Raw genomic sequence first — 24,493 nt, forward strand, 5'->3', positions numbered from 1 at the left:
AAAGGCAGGCCATACCCCTTAACAGTGCTGGAGCCACCAGTCCAGCCTCTTCAGAGAGTCAACCCCACCAAAAGCTAAGAGTTCAAAAAAATGGGCCTAGCAAGGTACCGTGGAGATTAACAAACTTATTCTACAGTTTATATAGACAAGCAAAACACTCGGAATAGCCAACACATTTTTGAAGGAGAGGAACAAAGTTGAACTGATGCTACTCCACTGTAAGACTTACTATAAAGCTACTGGAACCACACTGTGGTATTAGCAGAAGGCAAATGTCGAGTTGGCCAAAAAGTTCATTCAGGTTTTTCTGTACAATGTCATGGAAAAACCCAAACTTTTTTGCCAACCCTATAGATCAACAGAACAGAAAGCCTAGAAATACACCTACATAAATACAGTCAATTGATCTTTGACAAAGGAGCAAAGACAAAACAATGGAGCAAAGATAGTCTTTTCAATAATGGTGCCAGGACAACGGATGTCCACATGTAAAAAAAAATGAATCTAGACACAGATATTATATTTTTCACAAAAATTAACTCAAAATAAACATAAATTAACATAAAATACAAAGCTAAAATAAAACTCCTAGAAGGTAATATAGGAGAATACCTACATGGCCTTGGATATGGCAATGACCCTTTTTTTTTGAGGTTGGGTCAGCCAATCTAGAGTGCCTATCATCTATTGATTATTTTTATATACTAGACAGATCACCCAAGGATCCTACAACGGAGGAAAGTGAGAGAGTAGGAGGGTGCCCACAGCCTCAGTGCTGTGAACAGGGGGACAGGATTGAAGCCCAAGACTGTTTGGTCTCAGAGCGCCTGCCTTCCCACCATGCCCTGGGATCTCTAGGTTACCAGTTTATTATGAAAGGAGATACCTCAGGAATAGCCAGGCAAGAAAGATACATAGAGCAAGGTATGAGGGAAGTGGTGAAGAGTTTCCATACCCTCTCCGGGTGCACCACTGTCCTGGAATCTCTATGTGTTCACTAACCTGGAAGTCTGGCAATAACTTTTTAAGATACAATACCAAACGCACATAAGCCATGAAAGAAATAACTGATAAACTGAACTTTCATTAAAACAAAAATCTGCTCTGTGAAAGACAATGTCAAGAGAATGAGAAAACAAGCCACAGACTGGGAGAAAATATTTGCCAAAAACACCTATAATAAAAGACTGTCACCCAAATTATATAAAGAACTCTCAACACTGAAAAAGAAAACAAGCTGTTTAAAAAAGTGGACCAGAGACCTTAACACACACCTCACCAAAGAAGGTATGATGCTGCTGCTGCTGCTGCTGCTGCTGCTGCTGCTAAGTCGCTTCAGTTGTGTCCGACTCTGTGCGACCCCATAGACAGCAGCCCACCAGGCTCCGCCGTCCCTGGGGTTCTCCAGGCAAGAACACTGGAGTGGGTTGCCATTTCCTTCTCCAATGCGTGAAAGTGAAAAGTCAAAGTGAAGTCATTCAGTCGTGTCTGACTCTTGGCGACCCCATGGACTGTAGCCTACCAGGCTCCTCTGTCCATGGGATTTTCCAGGCAAGAGTACTGGAGTGGGTTGCCATTGCCTTCTCCAAAAGAAGGTATACAGATGGCAAATGAGCAAATGAAAAGATGCTCCCCATCACATGTTACCAGGGAAATGCAAATTAAAACAAAAAAAAACCACCACACACCTATTAGAATGGCCAAAATCCGGAACACTGACAAGCCCAAATGCTGACAAGTTTGTACAGCAACAGGGACCCTCATTCATTGTTGATGGGAATGAAAATTCTGTAGCCACTTTGGAAGACAGATTGGCAGTTCCTTACAAAACTAAATATGCTCTTATCACATACGATTTAGCTATCAAACTCCTTGGTATTCACCTAAATAAGTTGAAAGTGTATGTCCACATAAAACCCTGCATGCAGTATGTACAGCAGTTTTATTCATAACTGCCAAAACTTAGAAACAACCAAGATGTCCTTCAATAGGTGAATGTATCAGTAAACTGTGGCATATCTTTATTTAACACAAAAGGAAATAAGTTATCCAGCCATGAAAAGACAGGGGGAATGCATATTTCTAAGTGAAAGAGGTCAATCTGAAAAGGCTACAAACTATATGAGTCCATTAGATTGGGCAAAACTAAGGAAAAACTTAGGCAAAACTAAGGAAGCAATGAAAAGATGAGTAGCTGTTAGGGGTTGGGTGCATGGATGAACAGGCAGAGCACAGAGGATATTTAGAGCAGTGAAAATATTCCGTATGATGTCACAGTGATGAATGTATGTCATTATACATTCGTCCAAAGCCAGGGTGAACATTAATGTAAGCTATGGGCTTTGGGTGATAATGATGTGTCAGTGTAGGTTCATCAGTTGTAACAAAAGTGTCCTCTGGTGGGAAATGCTAATAGGGGATGATATGCATGTGCAGGGGCAGAGGGTATAGGGACACCTCTGTGCCTTCCCCTCAATTTTGCTGTGAATCTCAAGCTTCTCTCTAAAAAAAAGCCTTAATTTAAAAATGGACATGACTAATCCTTAATAACTGAAGTAATATTTTTTAGGGCCTAAAGTGACAAAAAAATTATGGATTAAGACTGAATGTTGTTATGGTTGCTAAGTACCAGTGGGAAAGAACATATTCAACTCAACACAGTTAAGAGTGATTACTTAGGAGACGGGATTATTTCAACTATAATTTTCATGTGTATATATCACTGAGTTGAGACTCCTCAATCCAGCCAAATAAATAAACACGTTCATATTTTTTTTTTAATTGTGGTAACTGAAGTCTCTTGAGAGCCCCTTGGACTGCAAGGAGATCCAACCAGTCCATTATAAAGTAGATCAGTCCTGGGGGTTCTTTGGAAGGACTGATGCTAAAGCTGAAACTCCAATACTTTGGCCACCTCATGCGGAGAGTTGACTAATTGGAAAAAACCCTGATGCTGGGAGAGATTGGGGGCAGGAGGAGAAGGGGATGACAGAGGATGAGATGGCTGGATGGCATCACCAACTCGATGGACATGAGTTTGGGTGAACTCCGGGAGTTGGTGATGGACAGGGAGGCCTGGCGTGCTGCAATTCATGGGGTCGCAAAGAGTTGAACACGACTGAGTGACTGAACTGAACTGAAGTCTATAGTTTAGTCTCACGATAGTTTAGTCTCTGAGTCTGACTATTTGGCCAGGCTTACAGAGCAGAAGAAACTTAAGTGTACTAAAGGCTGCTTGGGGAGTCCATAAAACTGGAACAAAGAGGTCACGACAAGAAAAGTGCTGCCCAGATGCTTCTGCTGAGTGGGCTGGGAGGACTATTCTCTAGCAGGTGCTAGCAAATGGTTCAAGTTCCTCCCCAGCACTTCCTAATGCGATGCTGGAAGATGGTATGTTTGTAGGATGAGCAAGCTTTATTCTATAGTAAAGATTGCTTCTGATTTCATCTGGTGGTGGGTAAAATCCTCTGTTAGATACTAATCTTTCTTTTAATATATGAGATCTTCTGAGCGTTCACTTCCTAGGAGGCATGTCTACATATCTACTAGACATGCCTAAGCCAGATATTTGGTGGCAAAAACTAAAACGTTAATTTTTTGGAGAGGCACCCATTCTTAACAGTTGGAGTATTCTCTTTAAGTTCTTACACAAAGTGGTTCATTTTTTCCTTATAAATTGGCCTGATTAGGCACAGATTTTCTCTTCATGGTCATACCAACATATTACTATTAAACTTTCATTTCAGTTATAGGAGCTAAGAGATGCAAAATAAGCCAACCATATTATTCCACAGAGGCCACTGTCCACTGTGGTATATCTACCCTCACCAACCATAATTTTCATGGAAATATAAACTGTGTGATAGATTAGTAAGCCCCCTTTCCCTCCTTGGCTTACAAATCTAAGCCTTGGCCTTATCATTCATCCCTTCTTCCATTACAAAAAATTCTGTCCACAAAGTCCAGAGTTGGACCAACAGCTCATATAACTCAACACCAAAAAAATCCCAACCCAATCGAAAAATGAGCAGAAGTTCTATATAGACATTCTTCAAAGAAGATATACAGATGGCTGGTAAGCACATGAAAGGATGCCCAACATCACTAATTACTAGAGAAATGCAAATTAAAACTACATTGAGGTATCACCTCATACCAGTCAGAATGGCCATCATTAAAAAGTCGACAAATAACAAATGTTGGTGAGGGTATAGAGAAAAGGAAGCCCTCCTACACTGCTGGTGAGAAGGTAAGTTGATGCAGTCACTATGGAAAACAGTATAGTGGTTCCTCAAAAAACTAAAAATAGAATTACCATATGATCCAGAAATCCTACTCCTGGGAATATACCTGATGAAACCATAATTTAAAAAGATACACGCACCTGTATGTCCATAGCAGCACTGTTCATAATAGCCAAAACACGGAAGCAACCTACATGCCCACAGATGAATGGATGGGCATAGATAGATGAATGGATGAAGAAGGTGTTGTGTATATGTGCATATGTGCATACACACATACACACAATGGAATACTTCTCAGCCACAGAAAAGAACAAAATAATGCCATTTGCAGCAACATGATCAAGCGAGATTATCATACTAAGTGAAGTAAGTCAGAAAGAGAAAGACAAATATGTAACTTATATGTGGAATTTAAAATATGGCACAAATGAACCTATCTGAACAGAAACAGAGATCAGATTTGTGGTTGCCAGGGGGTAGGGTGAGGGATGGACTGGGAATTTGGGGTTGATAGATGCAAGTTATTACATTTAGAATGGATAAACAGTAAGGTCCTACTGTATGGCACAGGGAACAATATCCAATCTCCTGGGATAAACCATATTGGAAAAGAATATCAAAAAAGAGGGCTTCCCTGGTGGCTCAGAAATTAAAGCTTCTGCCTCCAATGCAGGAGACCTGGGCTCGATCCCTGGGTCGGGAAGATCCCCTGGAGAAGGAAATGGTAACCCACTCCAGTATTCATGCCTGGAGAATCCCGTGGACAGAGAAGCCTGGTAGGCTACAGTCCACGGGGTCGCAAAGAGTCGGAGACAACTGAGCAACTTCACTCACTCACTCATATATGTGTAAAACTGAGTCACTCTGCCGTGCAGCAGAGATTGGCACACCATTGTAAATCAACCATACTTGAATAAAAAAGCAAAGTCCAGAATTAAGCACTGCCTCTTTGCCCATTCCAAATTTGAGAACAGTGTGTTGAGCACTTTTGGGAAACAGTGAATACAAGATTCAGAGACATGGTTCAGGTCTTGAAACTTTAGTGAATTGGCGCTTATTAATATACAAATCTAATAAAAACCATCACATTTCCTTTTAGAATCTCCAATTTCAATGTGGGCATGGTGGATTCTGGAAGATAACATTTATTTAATACTTAAAAATAGGATGAATACAGAAAAGCTATGGTTGAAACTCCACTTTCCTGGAAGCCAGGGAACAGGGCTCCTGCTGGGTCCACTCCAAAGGCAGATAAGTGGTTTACATAACGTGCTTCCAAAAAAGCTTTTGTACTGAAGATGCTAATTGGCATATACAAGCCAATATCAACACATATTCTGTCCCTTACTCCTCCCTCCTTCAAAATGGTATGTACGTACATTGGCTTGACGATGCTTCTCTTACTTAATATCTCTTAGAGAGCTTTTCATATTAGAACATAAAAAACTACCTCATCCTTTTTTTTGTTGCTACATGCACTTTTGTGTAACTGCACGGTATGCTATTGTATGGTTATGCTGTAATTTGCTTCATAATAATTTATTGATAAATATGTAGTACAGTACATGAGTCTACTGTATGTGTGTGCATGCGAAGTCTTCACTCATGTCTGACGCTTTGTGACCCCATGGACTGTAGCCCGCCCAGCATCTCTGTCCATGGGATTCTCCAGGCAAAAATACTGGAGTAGGTTGCCATTTCCTCCTCCAGGGGATCGTCCCAACCCAAGGATGGAACCCGTGTCTCTTACATCTACCTACATTGGAGGGGGGTTATTTACCACTAGCACCACCTGGGAAGCCCAGATGAGAAATTATGGGATACCCTATTTCTATGATCTCTGTGTTCTTAAAAACCCAGGATGCTCATTGTGGAAGAAAAAAAGACATGGCTTTGAAATAATGACCAACCAGTAGCAATGAATATCTTGAATTTTGAAATCAAGTCTTCTTAAGAGAAATGGCTGATTCCAGGGATAAGAAATGTATAACATGAGCCTGGACTATCTTGTCATGAAAACTAGGAAGAAAGCTATCAAAAATTACAAGCATTATGTCAAAAATGACCCAAAGCTACCTTGGGTACACAGAATCATAGATATTTTAAGGCAAAAAGAGCAGAGAAATGATCTCATCATTAATCCACCTATTAAGCACTGTCTATCTGTCCAACTGTACAAAAAAGATCTTCACAACCAAGATAATCATGATGGTGTGATCACTCACCTAGAGCCAGACATCCTGGAATGTGAAGTCAAGTGGGCCTTAGAAAGCATCACTACGAACAAAGCTAGTGGAGGTGATGGAATTCCAGATGAGATATTTTAAATCCTGAAAGATGATGCTGTGAAAGTGCTGCACTCAATATGCCAGCAAATTTGGAAAACTCAGCAGTGGCCACAGGACTGGAAAAGGTCAGTTTTCATTCCAAACCCAAAGAAAGGCAATGCCAAAGAATGCTGAAACTACCGCACAATTGCACTCATCTCACATGCTAGTAAAGTAATGCTCAAAATTCTCCAAGCCAGGCTTCAGCAATATGTGAACCGTGAACTCCCAGATGCTCAAGCTGGTTTTAGAAAAGGCAGAGGAACCAGAGACCAAATTCCCAACATCTGCTGGATCATCAAAAAAGCAAGAGAGTTCCAGAAAAACATTTATTTCTGCTTTATTGACTATGCCAAAGCCTTTGACTGTGTGGATCACAATAAACTGTGGAAAATTCTGAAAGAGATGGGAATACCAGCCCATCTGACCTGCCTCTTGAGAAACCTATATGCAGGTCAGGAAGCAACAGTTAGAACTGGACATGGAACAACAGACTGGTTCCAAATAGGAAAAGGAGTACGTCAAGGCTGTATATTGTCACCCTGCTTATTTAATTTCTATGCAGAGTACATCATGAGAAACACTGGGCTGGAAGAAGCATAAGCTGGAATCAAGATTGCCGGGAGAAATATCAATAACCTCAGATATGCAGATGACACCACCCTTATGGCAGAAAGTGAAGAGGAACTAAAAAGCCTCTTGATGAAAGTGAAAGTGGAGAGTGAAAAAGTTGGCTTAAAGCTCAACATTCAGAAAACGAAGATCATGGCATCTGGTCCCATCACTTCATGGGAAATAGATGGGGAAACAGTGGAAACAGTGTCAGACTTTTTTGGGGGGGGGTCCAGAATCACTGCAGATGGTGATTGCAGCCATGAAATTAAAAGACGTTTACTCCTCGGAAGGAAAGTTATGACCAACTTAGATAGCATATTCAAAAGCAGAAACATTACTTTGCCAACAAAGGTCCGTTTAGTCAAGGCTATGGTTTTTCCAGTGGTCATGTATGGATGTGAGAGTTGGACTGTGAAGAAAGCTGAGCGCTGAAGAATTGATGCTTTTGAACTGTGGTGTTGGAGAAGACTCTTGAGAGTCCCATGGACTGCAAGGAGATCCAACCAGTGCATTCTAAAGGAGATCAGCCCTGGGTGTTCTTTGGAAGGAATGATGCTAAAGTTGAAACTCCAATACTTTGGCCACCTCATGAGGAGAGTTGACTCATTGGAAAAGACCCTGATGCTGGGAGGGATTGGGGGCAGGAGGAGAAGGGGATGACAGAGGATGAGATGGCTGGATGGCATCACCAACTAGATGGACATGAGTTTGGGTGAACTCTGGGGGTCGGTGATGGACAGGGAGGCCTGGCGTGCTGCAATTCATGGGGTTGCAAAGAGCAGGACATGACTGAGCAACTGAACTGAACTGATCTGTCCAACACAGCACTAATTTTGCTGTAGAAATAAAAGACACGACTGTATTATCTATTATTTCTCTGCCTGTGCTGTCCAATATATTAGTCACTAGTCACATGCAGTCACTTCCATTTCAATTAATTAAAATAAAAAATATTTATTTCTCAGTCTCATTAGTGATGTTTCAAGTACTTAACAGCATACATGCCTTGTCTCAGCCATGGTCTGCTCCTGTCTAGGGCCATGAGAGTGTCCTAAGAGGTCTATAAGCTTCCATCCCTACCATTCTCAATTTCATGGTCCAGTATGACCCTACACCTAATATGGATCAGATGTCACTCTGCCTAAACCCCTGCAATGGCTTCTCCTCCCACTCAGAGTGAAAGCTAAATTCCATACAATATACAGTCAGTTTGGCTTTTTGTCACCTCTCTGATGTTACGCCACTCTCTTCCTCTGCTCAGTGCACTCCCCACTCTACTTCCTGCTTGGATACGTTCTTCCCTGTACCCCCATGGCTCACACTCTCACCTCCTCCAGGTCTCTACACCTTCTTAGGGAGGCCTGTTCTGCCCATCCTGGAGTATAGAGATCACTGCCCCAAATCTGGCATTCTCTATCCCTCTTCCTCTAGTGCTTATCATACTTGACATTTTACGTATTTGTTTCTTATCTGTTTTCTCCACTGAAATGTTAGCTCTATGAAGGCAAGAACTTGGTTTTACTCACTATTCTACCCCCTCTCATGACATGCAGCTGCTACTCAAGTGTTTACTGAATGAATGAAGGAATTTCTTCATGGGTTCATTTGCTCTAGCAGGCCATCAGTGTTTGAGTGAAGAGAAAACTCTCTATGAGAGCTGGTGAGGGATAACTAATATGAAGGATATTGAGAAGGAAATGACTGCTGGTTTCCACTGCCATGAAGAAATGATTTCAAGGGCTTGCAACTGAGTATAAGCTTTTTAAGAGAGAGGACCATTAAATAGTGACTCGCTTCCTGCCTTCTTTTAAAAAAAGGACTGGTGTTTGTGTTTGATAAAATGAGGAATATAATAAGTGCTTCTCAAATTTTAATATCTGTATGAATGACATGGGAATGTCATTAAAATGCAGATTCTTTCTCCATTGGTCTAGAGTGTGACCTGAGATTCTCCATTCCTGTCTAGTAATGTTGATGCTGCTGGTCTGTGAACCACACTTTAAGCATCATGGAATTAGATAACTATGAGTAGCATCCTTTGGATTGGTAATTTCATAACTCTTTCCTTCCTAATGGAAGAAAAGTGAAAGAAAAATGTCAGTGTTTCCTAAAAATTGAGTCTAGTTGATACAATGATAAGGTCATCACCTAACAAGGTAAATATTACCCAAATAAACCAGTATGTTTTCTGGTTAAATGAATCATTTTCCAACCACTTTTATTTTTATTTTCTGAATACTCAAGTATTTCACAGGAAAATGAAATATTTATGATTTATTAAAGAAAATTAATTTGGCCTGTAAGAGTTATTTGAATGCTATACTTAATATTCACAAATAACATACTTCACAATTTCTAAATTACAAATAACTTATCTCAACCAAATTCATTATATAAATATTTAATAAAGCCTCTCAAGCATAGGTATAACACAACATAATCCTTTTATTACTTTCCGCAGGGAATAAGGTGAAAAAGTCACATTCAATATTTATGAAATTAGTATTCGAAAATGAAGGAGTGTTTAAAATGAGAATCTGAATATCAGTAGCATAAAGTATTTTCAGAATTTGCTGGGTATCTCAATCTGCATTCTTATTCTAGCTAGTGGAGGCAGAATAGGGATTTCTTAATAAAGAAAAATCTCTGGAAGAGCCATAGAGACAGGGGAAGGGATGACTCAGCTGGGGACAAGGCTCAAACCACACTGCAGGTTCCCTCAAGCCAAGCCTCAGGGCCTCTGCCACGGTGCATCACTGCTGCTCACAAAGTACACAGGGTGGATGCCAGAAACTCTGCCACTGCTCACCCCGAAACCCAGCCTCTCCCCTACTACCCTCACCAAAAATGGATTCTGCAAAGAGTGGCAGTGTGGGTCACATACTTGGGTTTTAATTGTAGGACTGGACTTCTAAAAACCAGACTGTGAAAAACCCTGAAGTTCACATTCCCACCCTACCCCAAAAAAGGGAGAAATGGCTACCAACCAGGGTTGTTAAAATCTAAGTGTAGGGAAGAGACTTGTAAATATAAACACGCACACTTATGTAACATATAATCAAGATTACAGCTATCTTATATATTCTGGAAGAAAGGCAAAGTTCCCATCTCTTAAAATTTGGAAGTATTTTAAAAAATAACTCTTTGCAAGCCCATTTGGTAGAGATTAATCCTCAAAATTATGTAACATAATCATACACTTATAATAACATACATAAACACAGCAACCTATAATATAATGAACTATCATGTTATATAATTCTAGTTTGAATAAAAACATGAGTAAATATAGACTTATTCCACAGACATTTGAGAATGTCCTCTGTGCTGTGCTAAGCTGATTCATTAGAATTCAAAGGGGATTAGTCTGCTAAATGATGCTCAGTGTGGATAAGTGTGTTAGGTTTGGGCTACAAAATGTTTAAAAATGAGATTGACCCAATTAGAGAGACACCCTCTGATACAATCTGGGAAGTTATAAAGACTAGTTGAATCAGTCCACTACAGGTGATTTTTCTCATCTTGGTGCTTTAAAGATTCATAATCAGAACATTAAATTAAATGATTTAAAGAACCATTAGGGCACTTTCCTGGTTGTACAGTGGATAAGAATCTGCCTTCCAATGCAGGTGACATGGGTTCAACCCCTGATCTGGGAAGATTCCACATGCCATGGAGTAACTAAGCTTGTGTGCTACAAATACTGAGCCCGTGCTCTGCAACAAGAGAAGCCCCCCTTCCCCATTCCCCACAACTAGACTGCGAGCAGCAATGAAGACCCAGTACAGCCAAAATAAATAAGTAAAAAAGAACCATTTGGGAAGATCAGTGATCAGGTAAGGGTATTTCTGAATTTCTTGATTTGAGAGATCTATGGATCACACTCCCTACAGACAATAATTATGTTCTGAGTTGACCTTTGGGCCCCTCTGCATCTCCTAAATTCCCATTATTGCAAATTTTTCAGTGGCTGTACCACAGTCATTTACATTATTTTTCCCCAAGTGCAAGACAAGCTCCTTAAAATAAAAAATTGTGTTGTTATCTCAGAATCCTCATAGTGCTTTGTTCACAGAGATTATGCATTACATATTTATTTATTATGTGGAGAAATCTCTGAGGTGCTTTTACTTGGCTGTGATATGAAAAGAATGGGAAGAATTTTCCCCTTTTCATTTCTGAAATTTCAGTTTTACTCTTCATGGTTAGATACAGAAAGGCTAAGTTTATTGGATGTTAGCTGATAATTTGTGGACTATTTTACTTTTTCTTCTTCCTTCCCAAGAATAGCAATTCTTTTCAGTTCATATCTGTAAAACTGTATTTTAAGATTGGAAGGGAGAAACATTAATTTAAAGTTGACATGTTTGTATTTCCTTTAGATCAAGGAAGTTCTTGAAAGCAGATTGTCCTAGATACATGAAACCATCCTTCTTTGTCATCTTGGCTTCCTCATTTTTCTCTTGATAGACGCAAGATCAGTTTTGAGTTTTCCCTGTATTGTTAATTATTTCTGAATGTTTTTAGGCACTTATGAAAATTTCATACAAGTGATGGAACCTCCAAGATCCACATACATACATCCAAAATTCTACATATAGTTAACAGACTTTCAGAAGTCCACTCACATATCCTAAATATAAAAATGTGTATTCCTAATACGCCAGAAATCCACAGCGAGACAAAAGCCCAAAAGAAATATGTACATATAACCACCAAGAGGCATACACTAAATGTTCAGAGCACAGCCGTTCACAATAGCTTACCAACCACAGAATAGACAATAGATTGTGGCACATTCCCATAATGGAATGAAAAGAAACAATTTACAACTGCATACAATAATGTGTATAAACGTCACAAAGAAAAGAAAGTGGAGTCGCTCAGTTGTGTCTGACTCTTTGCAACCCCATGGACTGTAGCCTGCCAGGCTCCTCCATCCATGGGATTTTCCAGGCAAGAGTACTGGAGTGGGTTGTCACTTCCTCCTCCAGGGGATCTTCCCAATGCAGGGACTGAACCCGGGTCTCCAGCACTGCAGGTGGACAAACCTCACAAACACAATATTAAATGAAAGAAGCTGGATATGGAAGGTATTACCAGGTGATTTCATCTACTTAAAAGTATAAAGACAGATTATCTTTAGTTGGAGGAGTGGCTAGAAGGAAACAGGAGCTTCCTTCTGGGGTGGTGGTGATGTTCTGTTTCTTGATTTGAGTACTGCTTACCTGGGTGCATTTGTAAAAATGTATTGAATTAAATGACATGCATTTTTTAAAAATGTATATGCTAACTTTCAAAAAAAAGTTAGAAGAAAACACCTGTTTTAGAGTAAGAAAATAACTTAATTTCATTAAAAAAAAAAATAGGGGCTTCTCTGGTGGCTCACTGGTAAAGAATCCACCTGCCAATATAGAAGACACAGGTTCCATCCACAGTCCGGGAAGACCCCACATGCTGTGGGGCAACTGAGCCCACGTGCCACAACTATTGAACCTGTGCTGCAGTGTCCATAGACCGCAGCTACTGAATCCCACTCACTCTAGAGCCCATGGTCCGCAACAGGAGAAGCCACCACAGGGAGAAGCCCGCACACCACAACCAGAGAAGAGCCCCTGCTCATCACAGCTGGAGAAAAGCCCGCACAGCAACAGAAACCCAGCACAGCCAAAAGATACATAAAAATAAAGTTATAAAAAAAATCAGGAAAATATTCACCAACCTTCCATTATACATAGAAAAGAAGTAAAGGAGACCTTGGAATTCTGAAACAGCATTTCAGTGGCATCTAGTCCTTTATGATCCTGACACAGAGCAGTCTGTAACCCTTAAATCTCCTGTAAGGCTGACTCAAAGGAAAAAAGAGAATGCATAATATGTTTGTATGCATGGAAAGCACCTGGCAAAAATGTTAGCACCAGCAACCTCTAGCGAGGGCGGCCTTCAAGACACTTGGCTAAAGAGTGAGCCTAGACCACCTAGCACCTTTAGACAGATTCGTTCATTTAGTGATTCTGGAACAGTCTGGAATACTGACTGCAAATGTCAAGTCTCCACCACTTAAGACACCATTATTGCCTCAAAGGTATATAAATGCATGAAAAATCAAAACAAAGAGTATTACAGCAAGTCAGCATAAAATTAATGTTTTCACAGCTATTTTATTTAAATACTAGCTATATCAGGCAAAGCATACCTTTTTCTGGGAGATCACTCTAAGTAGTAATAAAATATTAGTGTTTTATTTATTCATATATTCAATAATAAACACAAAATGATCTCATTCTTCTCAGTTAGGACACTTAAGATGTCCAACAAGGAGACTCTTGAGAGAATGACAAGTGGTTATTGATAACCAACTATAGGTTTCTGAAAGTATCAGTTGATTCTGTCAAAAGTCTCAGAAAAACTCTCACAAATTTTTCGAGGTAATGTATTAAATTCAAAGTGACACACATTTAATGTTACATGTTGTAGAAACAACGATGTATTTTTTTCTAGTTTTTTTTAATTGAAGTGTAGGTGATATACAATATAAGTTACAGATGTACAATATAGTGATTCACAATTTTTAAAGGTTATATTCCATTTTTGTATTCCATTTATAGTTAAAAATATTGGGTATATTCCTGGTGTCATGCAATACATCCTTGTAGCTTATTTTATACATAGTAGTTTGTACCTCCAAATCCCCTCCCCTACGTAGCCCCTCCCACTTTCCCTTTCTCCATTGGTAACCACCAGTTTGGTCTCTATTTAAGTGAGTCTGTTTTTGTTGTTATTATAGTCACTCCTCCTCCTCCTCCTCCAAATCGCTTCAGTCGTGTGACTCTGTGCAACCCCATAGACGGCAGCCCACCAGGCTCCCCCGTCGCTGGGATTCTCCAGGCAAGAACACTGGAGTGGGTTGCCATTTCCTTCTCCAATGCATGAAAGTGAAAAGGGAAAGTGAAGTAGCTCAGTCGTGTCCGACTCTTAGCGACCCCATGGACTGCAGCCTACCAGGCTCCTCCATCCATGGGATTTTCCAGGCAAGAGTACTGGAGTGGGGTGCCGTTGCCTTCTCCGAATATTATAGTCACTAGTTAGCTGTATTCTTTAGATTCCGCATATAACTGATATCATACAAAGTTAGTCTTTCTCTCTGACCTATGTCACTTAGCATAATGCCTTCCAAGTCCATCCCGTAGTTGCAAATGGCAAAACTGCATTCTTTTTATGGTTAAGTAGTATTCCATTGTATACATATACCACACCTTCTTTTATCCATTCATCTGTTGATGGACACTTAGGTTGCCTTCCATATCTTGGTAATTGTAAATAATGGTGCTATGAACATAAGCATACATGCATCTTTTGGAATTAGTATTTTGTTTTTTGGATATATACGCAGGAATGGCATTGCTGGGCCATACGGCGGTTCTCTTTTTCGCTTTTTGAGACGCCTCCATAGTGTTTTCCACAGTTGTCACACTGATTTACATTCCTACCAGCCGTGTACACAAGGCTTCCCTTTTCTCTACACCCTTACCAACATGTTATTTGTGTTCTTTTTGATGATAGCCATTTTGACAGGTGTGAGCTTATATTTCATAGTGGTTTTGATTTGCATTTTTTGGATGGTTAGTGATGTTGAGTATCTTTTCAATGTGCCTCCTGGCCATCTGTATCTGAGAAACCTGTACATGGGTCAAGAAGCAACAGTTAGAACTGGACATGGAACAACAGACTGGCTCCAAATAGGGAAAGGAGTACATCAAGGCTGTATATTGTCACCCCGTTTATTTAACTTATATGCAGAGTACATCATGAGAAATGCCAGGCTGGATAAAGCACAAGCTGGAATCAAGATTGCTGGGAGAAATATCAATAACCTCAGATATGCAGATGACACCACCCTTATGGCAGAAAGCGAAGAGGAACTAAAGAGTCTCTTGATGAAAGTGAAAGAGGAGAATGAAAAAGTTGGCTTAAAGCTCAACATTCAGAAGACTAAGATGATGGCATCCGGTCCCATCACTTCATGGCAAATCGATGGGGAAACAATGGAAATAGTGGCTGACTTTATTTTGGGGGACACCAAAATCACTGCAGATGGTGACTGTAGCCATGAAATTAAAAGATGCTTGCTCCTTGGAAGGAAAAGTTATGACCAACCTAGACAGCATATTAAAAAGCAAAGACATTACGTTGCCAACAAAGGTTGTCTAGTAAAAGCTACGATTTTTCCAGTAGTCATGTATGGGTGTGACAGTTGGACCATAAAGAAAGCTTGAGTGTTGAAGAACTGATGCTTTTGAACTGTGGTGTTGGAGAAGACTCTTGAGAATCCCTTGGACTGCAAGGAGATCCAACCAGTCCATGCTAAAGGAAATCAGTCCTGAATATTCATTGGAAGGACTGATGTTGAAGCTGAAACTCCAATCCTTTGGCACCTGATGCGAAGAATGGACTCACTGGAAAAGACCCTGATGCTGGGAAAGATTGAAGGTGGAAGAAGGGGACGACAGAAGATGAGATGGTTGGATGGCATCACCGACTTGATCGACATGAGTTTGAGTAAGCTCTGGGAGTTGGTGATAGACAGGGAAACCTGGCGTGCTGCAGTCCATGGGGTCACAAAAAGTCGGACACAACTGAGTGACTGAACTGAACTAACTGAACTGAACTTGACCATCTGCATGTCTTCTTTGCAAAAAAACATCTATTCAGGTCTTCTGCTCATTTTTTAATTGCGTTGTTTCCTTTTTGATATTGAGTTATATGAGTTATCCATACATACTGGATATTAACCCATTATTGGTCATATCATATTTTCTCCCATTCAGTAGGTTGTCTTTTCGTTTTGTCAAGGAAAGCTTTGCTGTGCAAAAGCTTCTAAGTTTAACTAGGTCCCATTTGTACAATGGATTTTCCTTAAGTTAACAGTCAGGAAACGCATATACTTTTCCAGGTCATCCTTACGCACGTGTCACCGGCCAGTGTCAGCACTAAGAAATGAGCAGGTGGGATTCACAAAGTCAGAGGCATGCCTGGTGCAATCCTCAAGGGGCACAAATGGATGAAAGTCAGAGTTAGCTGAACCCCATTTGCATAGGCATTTTATAGAGACAGAGGGCCACAGATGCCCTGGGTGACTCAGGGAAGCCTCTTCAAAGGCAGCAGGATTTGAATGAAGTTTTTAGGAGGATTTGATGGATGGACAGGGAGCAGAATGGCACTGTAGGCTGAAGCCAAAAATCATAGAGCAGAATTCAAGGTATTCTTGAACGCTTGAGTGCCCTAACCAGGCTGCAGCAGAAAACTGGAGTTGGAGAAGTTGGAAGAAAGTGCAGCAAGATGCTACATGTGAAGATACTATAGACTTAGGTAAAGACATGGAAATGTCAGATTATCAACTGCAGTAAAATCATACACCGAGTTAATGGTTTTTACCTTTTTCATTTTTTTTAAATTGCAAAAAAATACAAGTTCACTGGACTATATAAAAATGTTAATCATACAAACCACTACTCAAAGATAACTATGAGTAGCATTTTAGAATATTCATATTAATCTCTTTTGTTTAAGTGTGGGTTTGCTTTTATTTTTAACTCAAGTGCGACCATACTCTAGATAAAATTCTATATCTTCTAACATAATATTAAACCGTAAACAACTTCACGTCTTACTGCAAACTCTTTGTAACTATTATGGAAACATTCCTTTAAATGTATATAGCATAATTTAATGGTTCTCCTGTCATTTCATCTTTATATTGTTTTTAGTAAGATTCTAATATAAATATGCTATGAATTTAGGTAAAAACTTCCCCTTGCTCATATTTATTTTCTCAGAATCAACTCCCAGAAGTAGAATACCTAGGTCACAGATTCTGGTTCCTGCCACAAACTGATAAATTATGAAGCCTGCGTTGAAGGTAACTTTGGATAGGACATTTCTTCTGGATAAACTTTAGAAAAATGACCTATCTTTGGCCTCTTGAATGTAGCCATTGGCTTCTGTCTTAAGACTAATAAATATTAATGTAGAACAAATTAATCAGTTAAGACAAAGAATTTCCAACAGGAAAACACAAATACATTTAGCCAGGTTCAAAATACATGCTTTGCAAAATGCCTTAAGCCATTATTTTAATAACATAGCAACTCCCAGTTGGGAAAGGTAAGATAATTACCTTGAGAAAAAGAGTTCTTTGTCCTACTCCTTGAAATGGAAATTGTGCACTCAATTGACTTTTATACAGTCTTCTGTGTGTAGGTGTATTTATCTATATTGATTGGAAATTTTAAAAGTTTTTTTTTTTTTTTAAACCTCAAACAACCTAGTACACTAAAGCCACAAAATACACAATCTTAGTACCAGTACATGGCAAGAGCATAGAGTGGCAATATAGTTAGTCTTTGTTATGCAAAACTCCTATAACAGCAAACACCTATTAATGTTTTCAACAAGCCTGTTAAGCCTTTACAAAGTTCATCAAAACAAAAATAATCAAAGGCCTAAAAGGCATATCATATAAAATATGAAAACCAGGCAGAAAAGTAACATACTATATAAGATACCCAGCTCGTTTCACATCTGGCTCATAAACCAGGTTCCCCAAACACAGCCTTTTTTTAAAATCAAGTTGCTCTAATGCAGATGATGTTTTTAATTAGATATGCAAACTGTGTATCTTAAAAGGTCAAAGAAATAAATAGCGTGATATATTAAACTTTAAAAAATTTGATTGCACTTACATTTTTCTTTCTTCCTCTCTCTGTATTTTTCTAATTTTCTAGAGTGTGCATAAGAAGAGAAAAAAAAAACACTCAAATTTTAAAACCTTACTATTACTGGAGGTATAATAAGCCGATGGAGGCTTAAGCATACTTTAGAAACCTGGCATTTCTACCTCAGGGTTATGGTTTTTTATTCAAAGTAATTTGAAAGGCTTTAGAAATACTTGAAACATCTGCAAATACAAGGAGAAGGAATCAAATGTTATTGTGTTCTTTTATTGACTAGAAACTTAAACTGTGGACATAATTTTTTGGGGGGAGGTATAAGATGAGGATTACTGCTCACCCTCAGGACAGATTTTCACAATATCTCTTCAAGAAAGCAGAAATGTTTGGCTGTGTATCACAAAGCTCCAACAGCCCCTTGATTAAAGCTTTCAGCTGGACTGGGGTTAATCATTATAAGATTTAGTGATTAACTGGCTGTTTTTAGAGAAAGCACCAAGTATCTTGTTCCCATCTGCTTCAATTACATGAGGTTCCAGATTCCAGAAGGGTTGGGTTTGCAGCCATGAAATAGCCTAAGGGTGGGCAGGTAGTCACGACCTGATATAGTGGAATTACCTAAGGGTGGGCAGGTAGTCACGACCTGATTTAGTGGTGACACAGACTGCTTTGGGCACCCACCCAAGACAAACTCCACTGCTTCCCTCTTTTCTTGTCTCTACATCTACCTGGCATTGGAAACGCTACAAACCTCTGTCTCGTGCAGCTTAAAAACTAAAGAAACGATAAGCTGCATTTTAAAGTAAATCACCTTTCCAAATAGAGTAAACTTTAATATGCTAGTGTCTTACAGTTTAAAATCTGAAAGAGATTTTAAGAACCAAAAGTTTTATTCTTTTTACACAACGGGGTTCCCTGCAGGATGCAGATGAGGGTTTCAGACTCTTTGTGACGCCATGCACAGTAGCCCACCAGGCTCCTCTGTCCATGGGATTCTTCAGGCAAGAATACTGGAGTGGATTGCCATTTCCTTCTCCAGGGCATCTTCCCAACCCAGAGATCAAATCCACATCTCTTATGTCTCCTGACTGTGATCCACACAGTCAAAGGCTTTGGGATAGTCAATAAAGCAGAAATAGATGTTTTTCTGGAACTCTCGTGCTTTTTCCATGATCCAGCGGATGTTGGCAATTTGATCTCTGGTTCCTCTGCCTTTTCTAAAACCAGCTTGAACATCAGGAAGTTCACGGTTCACATATTGCTGAAGCCTATAGTTGGACATAACTGAACGATTTTCACTTTCAGATGGTACAAGTCAAATTTATCACTATTGGAGTGGGATCTTTCAGAAAAGTAAGGAGAAAAGGCTAAAATGACCCATTTAGTAATGGATTAACAATTAGATAAATCAGTATGAATTCATACTTAGCTAAGTATAGATACAGATAGGGGTGTGTGTGTATATATATATGTATATTTATAGATATAGATTATGCATGGCTGGTACACTCACATATATTTCCTTGCTCTTTCAGCTGGGAAGGCTTAGAAGAAATGTGTGTGTGCTCAGGAGCTCAGCTGTGTCCAACTCTTTGTGACCCCATGGACTGTAGCCTACCAGGTTCCTCTGTCCATGGAATCTTCCAGGCAAGAACATTGGAGTGGGTTGCCATTTCCTCCTCCAGGAGATCTTCCTGATCCAAGGATCAAACCTTAGTCTCTTGAGTCTCATGCACTGGCAGGCGGATTCTTTACCACTGTGTCACTTGGGAAGCCCGCCTTAGAAACAGTCACATCCCGATAATCCCAGTAGTAACAAGGACATCTACCACCCAAATCTTGGTTTCTAATACTAGTCTTCAATAAAAGGAACCAAGAATCCTTGGCAAAACAGCTCTTGCTAAGATGGGGACAGGGAATATAAAAGCATCTAGTTGTGTCAGAAAGTGTCCAAAAACATAAAACAAAATACAATGATAGAATATGTCAAAGAAACACAGGAGCCAACTTAAAGAGCTACTAGTGGTCAATGCTGGAACAATGTGACCAATAAAATAAATATAGTGATACTGGGTTATAACCCAAAATATAAATACCCATGAGTTCATGCTGATATGAAAAATAATTGAATAAATAAATAAATGTAGTAGAAGAGAGAATACTTCATATGGAAAAATTCCAAATGATGTATGTTGATACCTGCTATCAAGGAGGTAGAGCATAACTCCCTTCTCAAGTGTGGTCTGTGCATAGTGACTTTCTCCCAAAGAGTTCAGTATGGAAAAGGGATGACTTTATAGTGGAGAAATGTGGAAAATTCTACCTTAACCAGGTAATCAAAGTCAACATTAACAATGGTAAATTGCCTTAATAGTATGTATTCTTGATACGGTGTGATAAAAATGATCTATCTCTGGTTTTTTCCCTGAAAACCTATAATCTGAGATTGATTTTGAAAAAAATAATCAGACAAATCACAACTGAGGAATATCCGTCTAAATAAATGACCAGTATGCTTTAAACCTGCCAGCACTTCAACAACTTTTCTGAGAAACTGGAACAGCCAAGGAGCCTAAGGAAGCAGGACCACTAAACATGAAGTGATATCCTAGAAGGGATGGATGTAGGAACAGAAAAGGGTACTATGTAAAAACAAAGGGAGTTTGAATAAACAATGGACTTTCATTAATGATAATGAATCCATCAGTTCAGTTCAGTTGCTCAGTCGTGTCCGACTCTTTGTGACCCCATAATTGCAGCACGCCAGGCCTCCCTGTCCATCGCCAACTCCCGGAGTTCACTCAAACTCACGTCCATTGAGTCGGTGATGCCATCCAGCCATCTCATCCTCTGTTGTCCCCTTTTCCTCCTGCCCCCAATCCCTCCCAGGATCAGAGTCTTTTCCAATGAGTCAACTCTTCACATGAGGTGGCCAAAGTACTGGAGTTTCAGCTTCAGCATCATTCCTTCCAATGAACAGCCAGGACTGATCTCCTTTAAAATGGACTGGTTGGACCTCCTTGCAGTCCATGGGACTCCCAAGAGTCTTCTCCAACACCACAGTTGAAAAGCATCAATTCTTCGGTGCTCAGCTTTGTTCACAGTCCAACTCTCGCACCCATACGTGACCATTGGAAAAACCACAGCCTTGACTAGACGGACCTTTGTTGGCAAAGTAATATCTCTGCTTTTGAATATGCTATCTAGGTTGGTCAGAACTTTTCTTCCAAGGAGTAAGCGTCTTTTAATTTCAGGGCTGTAATCATCATCTGCAGATATATTAGAGCCCCCAAAAATAAAGTCTGACACTGTTTCCACTGTTTCTCCATCTACTTCCCATGAAGTGATGGGACCAGATGCCATGATCTTTGTTTTCTGAATGTTGAGCTTTAAGCCAACTTTTTTCACTCTCCTCTTTCACTTTCATCAAGAGGCTTTTTAGTTCCTCTTCACTTTAAGGGTGGTGTCATCTGCATATCTGAGGTTATTGATTTTTCTCCCAGCAATCTTGATTCCAGCTTGTGCTTCTTCTAGACCAGCGTTTCTCATGATGTACTGTGCATATAAGTTAAATAAGCAGGGTGACAGTATACAGCCTTGACAGTATACAGAAAGACAGTACTCCTTTCCCTATTTTGAACCAGTCTGTTCCATGTCCAGTTCTAACTGTTGCTTCCTGACCTGCATATAGGTTTCTCAAGAGGCAGGTCAGGTGGGCTGGTATTCCCATCTTTTGAAGAATTTTCCACAGTTTATTGTGATCCACACAAAGGCTTTGGCATAGTCAATAAAGCAGAAATAGATGTTTTTCTGGAACTCTCTTGCTTTTTTGATGATCCAGCGGATGTTGGCAATTTGATCTCTGGTTCCTCTGCCCTTTCTAAAACCACCTTGAACATCTGGAAGTTCACAGTTCACATATTGCTGAAGCCTGGCTTGGAGAATTTTGAGCATTACTTTACTAGTGTGTGAGATGAGTCCAATTGTGTAGTAGTTTGAGCATTCTTTGCCATTGCCTTTTTTTGGGATTGGAATGAAAACTGACCTTTTCCAGTCCTGTGGCCACTGCTGAGTTTTCCAAATTTGCTGGCATATTGAGTGCAGCACTTTCACAGCATCATCTTTCAGGATTTGAAAGAGCTCAACTGGAATTCCATCACCTCCACTAGCTTTGTTCATAGTGATGCTTTCGAAGGCCCACTTGACTTCACATTCCAGGATGTCTGGCTCTAGGTCAGTGATCACACCATCGTGATTATCTTGGTCGTGAAGATCATTTTTGTACAGTTCTTCTGTGTATTCTTGCCACCTTTTCTTAATATCTTCTGCTTCTGTTAGGTCCATACCATTTCTGTCCTTTATCGAGCCCATCTTTGCATGATATGTTGGTATCTTGGTATCTCTAGAGATACCTTGGTATCTCTAATTTTCTTGAAGAGATCTCTAGTCTTTCCCTTTTTATTGTTTTCCTCTATTTCTTTGCATTGATCGCTGAAGAAGGCTTTCTTATTTCTTCTTGCTATTCTTTGGAACTCTGCATTCAGATGCTTATATCTTTCCTTTTCTCCTTTGCTTTTCGCTTCTCTTCTTTTCACAGCTATTTGTAAGGCCTCCCCGACAGCCATTTTGCTTTTTTGCATTTCTTTTCCATGGGGATGGTCTTGATCCCTGTCTCCTGTACAATGTCATGAACGTCTGTCCATAGTTCATCAGGCACTCTATCAGATCTAGTCCCTTAAATCTATTTCTCACTTCCACTGTATAATCATAAGGGATTTGATTTAGGTCATACCTGAATGGTCTAGTGGTTTTCCCTACTTTCTTCAATTTCAGTCTGAATTTGGCAATAAGGAGTTCACGATCTGAGCCACAGTCAGCTCCCGGTCTTGTTTTTGCTGATTGTATAGAGTTTCTTCATCTTTGGCTGCGAAGAATATAATCAATCTGATTCCGGTGTTGACCATCTGGTAATGTCCATGTGTAGAATCTTGTGTTGTTGGAAGAGGGTGTTTGCTATGACCAGTGCGTTCTCTTGGGAAAACTCTTATTAGCCTTTGCCCTGCTTCATTCCATATTCCAAGGCCAAATTTGCCTGTTATTCCAGGTGTTTCTTGACTTCCCACCTTTGCATTCCAGTCCCCTATAATGAAAAGGACATCTTTTTGGGGTGTTAGTTCTAAAAGGTCTTGTAGGTCTTCATAGAACGGTTCAACTTCAGCTTCTTCAGCGTTACTGGTTGGGGCATAGACTTGGATTACTGTGATATTGAATGGTTTGCCTTGGAAACGAACAGAGGTCATTCTGTCGTTTTTGAGATTGCATCCAAGTACTGCATTTCGGACTCTTTTGTGAATGAATGAATACTGGTTCATAAAAAATGCTAAAAGAAGCTGTCAAGTCATAATTCTCTATCCTTTAAAATATCCTTTAGGAATGAAGGTAATGGAAAGACATTTCAAATGAAGAAAAATGTTAGCAGATTTGTAGCCAGCAGATGTGTCTTACAAGAATTTCTAGAGGAAGTTCTTTAGTCAGAAAGGAAATGATACCAGTCAGAAACTTAGAACATCAGAAATGAAGAACAGCAATGTAACCAAAAATAATTCCAAAAAATGGGAAGGGGATGACGTGAATACTAACTTTTACAAGATATAGATAGCTCTTTGAAAAAACAATATTTCAGAGGAAATTCATTCTGTAATATTGTTGAGACAATATTAAAGTCCTTTAAAAAACTTCACTGAAAAAAGACATGAAACTATATATACAGTGTAAACAAAATTTTGTTTCTATGTATTAAATATAGAAACACTTGGAGCTCTGGGTGGTGGCATTTATAGGAGATTTTAAAAACCAGTTTTATGTTTCCAAATATTCAAAATAAGCACTATTACATTCAGGATCAGGGAAAGATAACCATGATTTTAAAAATTCACTGTCTTGCTAGACTTCATCTTAGACTCTTGGCATAAACATTTCCTTTTAGGCACACAATATAAGCTTCAATGACTCATCTGAATGTAAATTTGGCTCACAGACTCTAAAGACTTGGAATGAAATAGATAAAAAAGAAGAATTCCTGTAATATCCTAGGACAAATAGGATTGCCGCTATCATCTACTGGCTCAGAACCCACACCGAAGTATCTCAAAAGACTTAACAAGATCAAATCCTGTTAATTTCCACATCATACATGTTAAGAAGACAGTGAAAAAGAAATTACGACTCTGACTGAATGGAATGCATGGAATTTCTAAAGCACAATGCTTCCTGCAATCAAAGCTATTGCAAAATGTAATGTCAACATTATTCTCATAACAGCTTCTGTCCTATTTCTTCATAAACAAGGAATGAAGACTAACCCTCAAATGAGGTATTGATTGCATTATGATGTTATCTGAGTACACCAGAGGAAGGGGGCTGATTTTTTTCTAGCAGTCAGCTGAATGTGCTCACTTGGGCGGGATAGTGAACAGCTACTATTTCCTGTCCCCCGTTCTTCCACACACAGACATCCCCATGGTCAGAGCTGAGCCCACAGTGGTATCTCACCCTTACTGACTCAATGTTGGGG

The 24,493-nt window shown here is 39.6% G+C and overlaps 1 protein-coding gene across 6 annotated transcripts in view; it reads right to left on the bottom strand.

Annotated features, from left to right (window-relative positions):
* RAPGEF4 (Rap guanine nucleotide exchange factor 4) overlaps window positions 1-24,493 on the bottom strand; it is a 396,657-nt gene that overhangs the window by 109,178 nt on the left and 262,986 nt on the right. The window lies entirely within an intron of this gene.

Source organism: Bubalus kerabau, chromosome 3, assembly GCF_029407905.1.
Source record: "Bubalus kerabau isolate K-KA32 ecotype Philippines breed swamp buffalo chromosome 3, PCC_UOA_SB_1v2, whole genome shotgun sequence".
Lineage (NCBI taxonomy): Eukaryota > Metazoa > Chordata > Mammalia > Artiodactyla > Bovidae > Bubalus > Bubalus kerabau.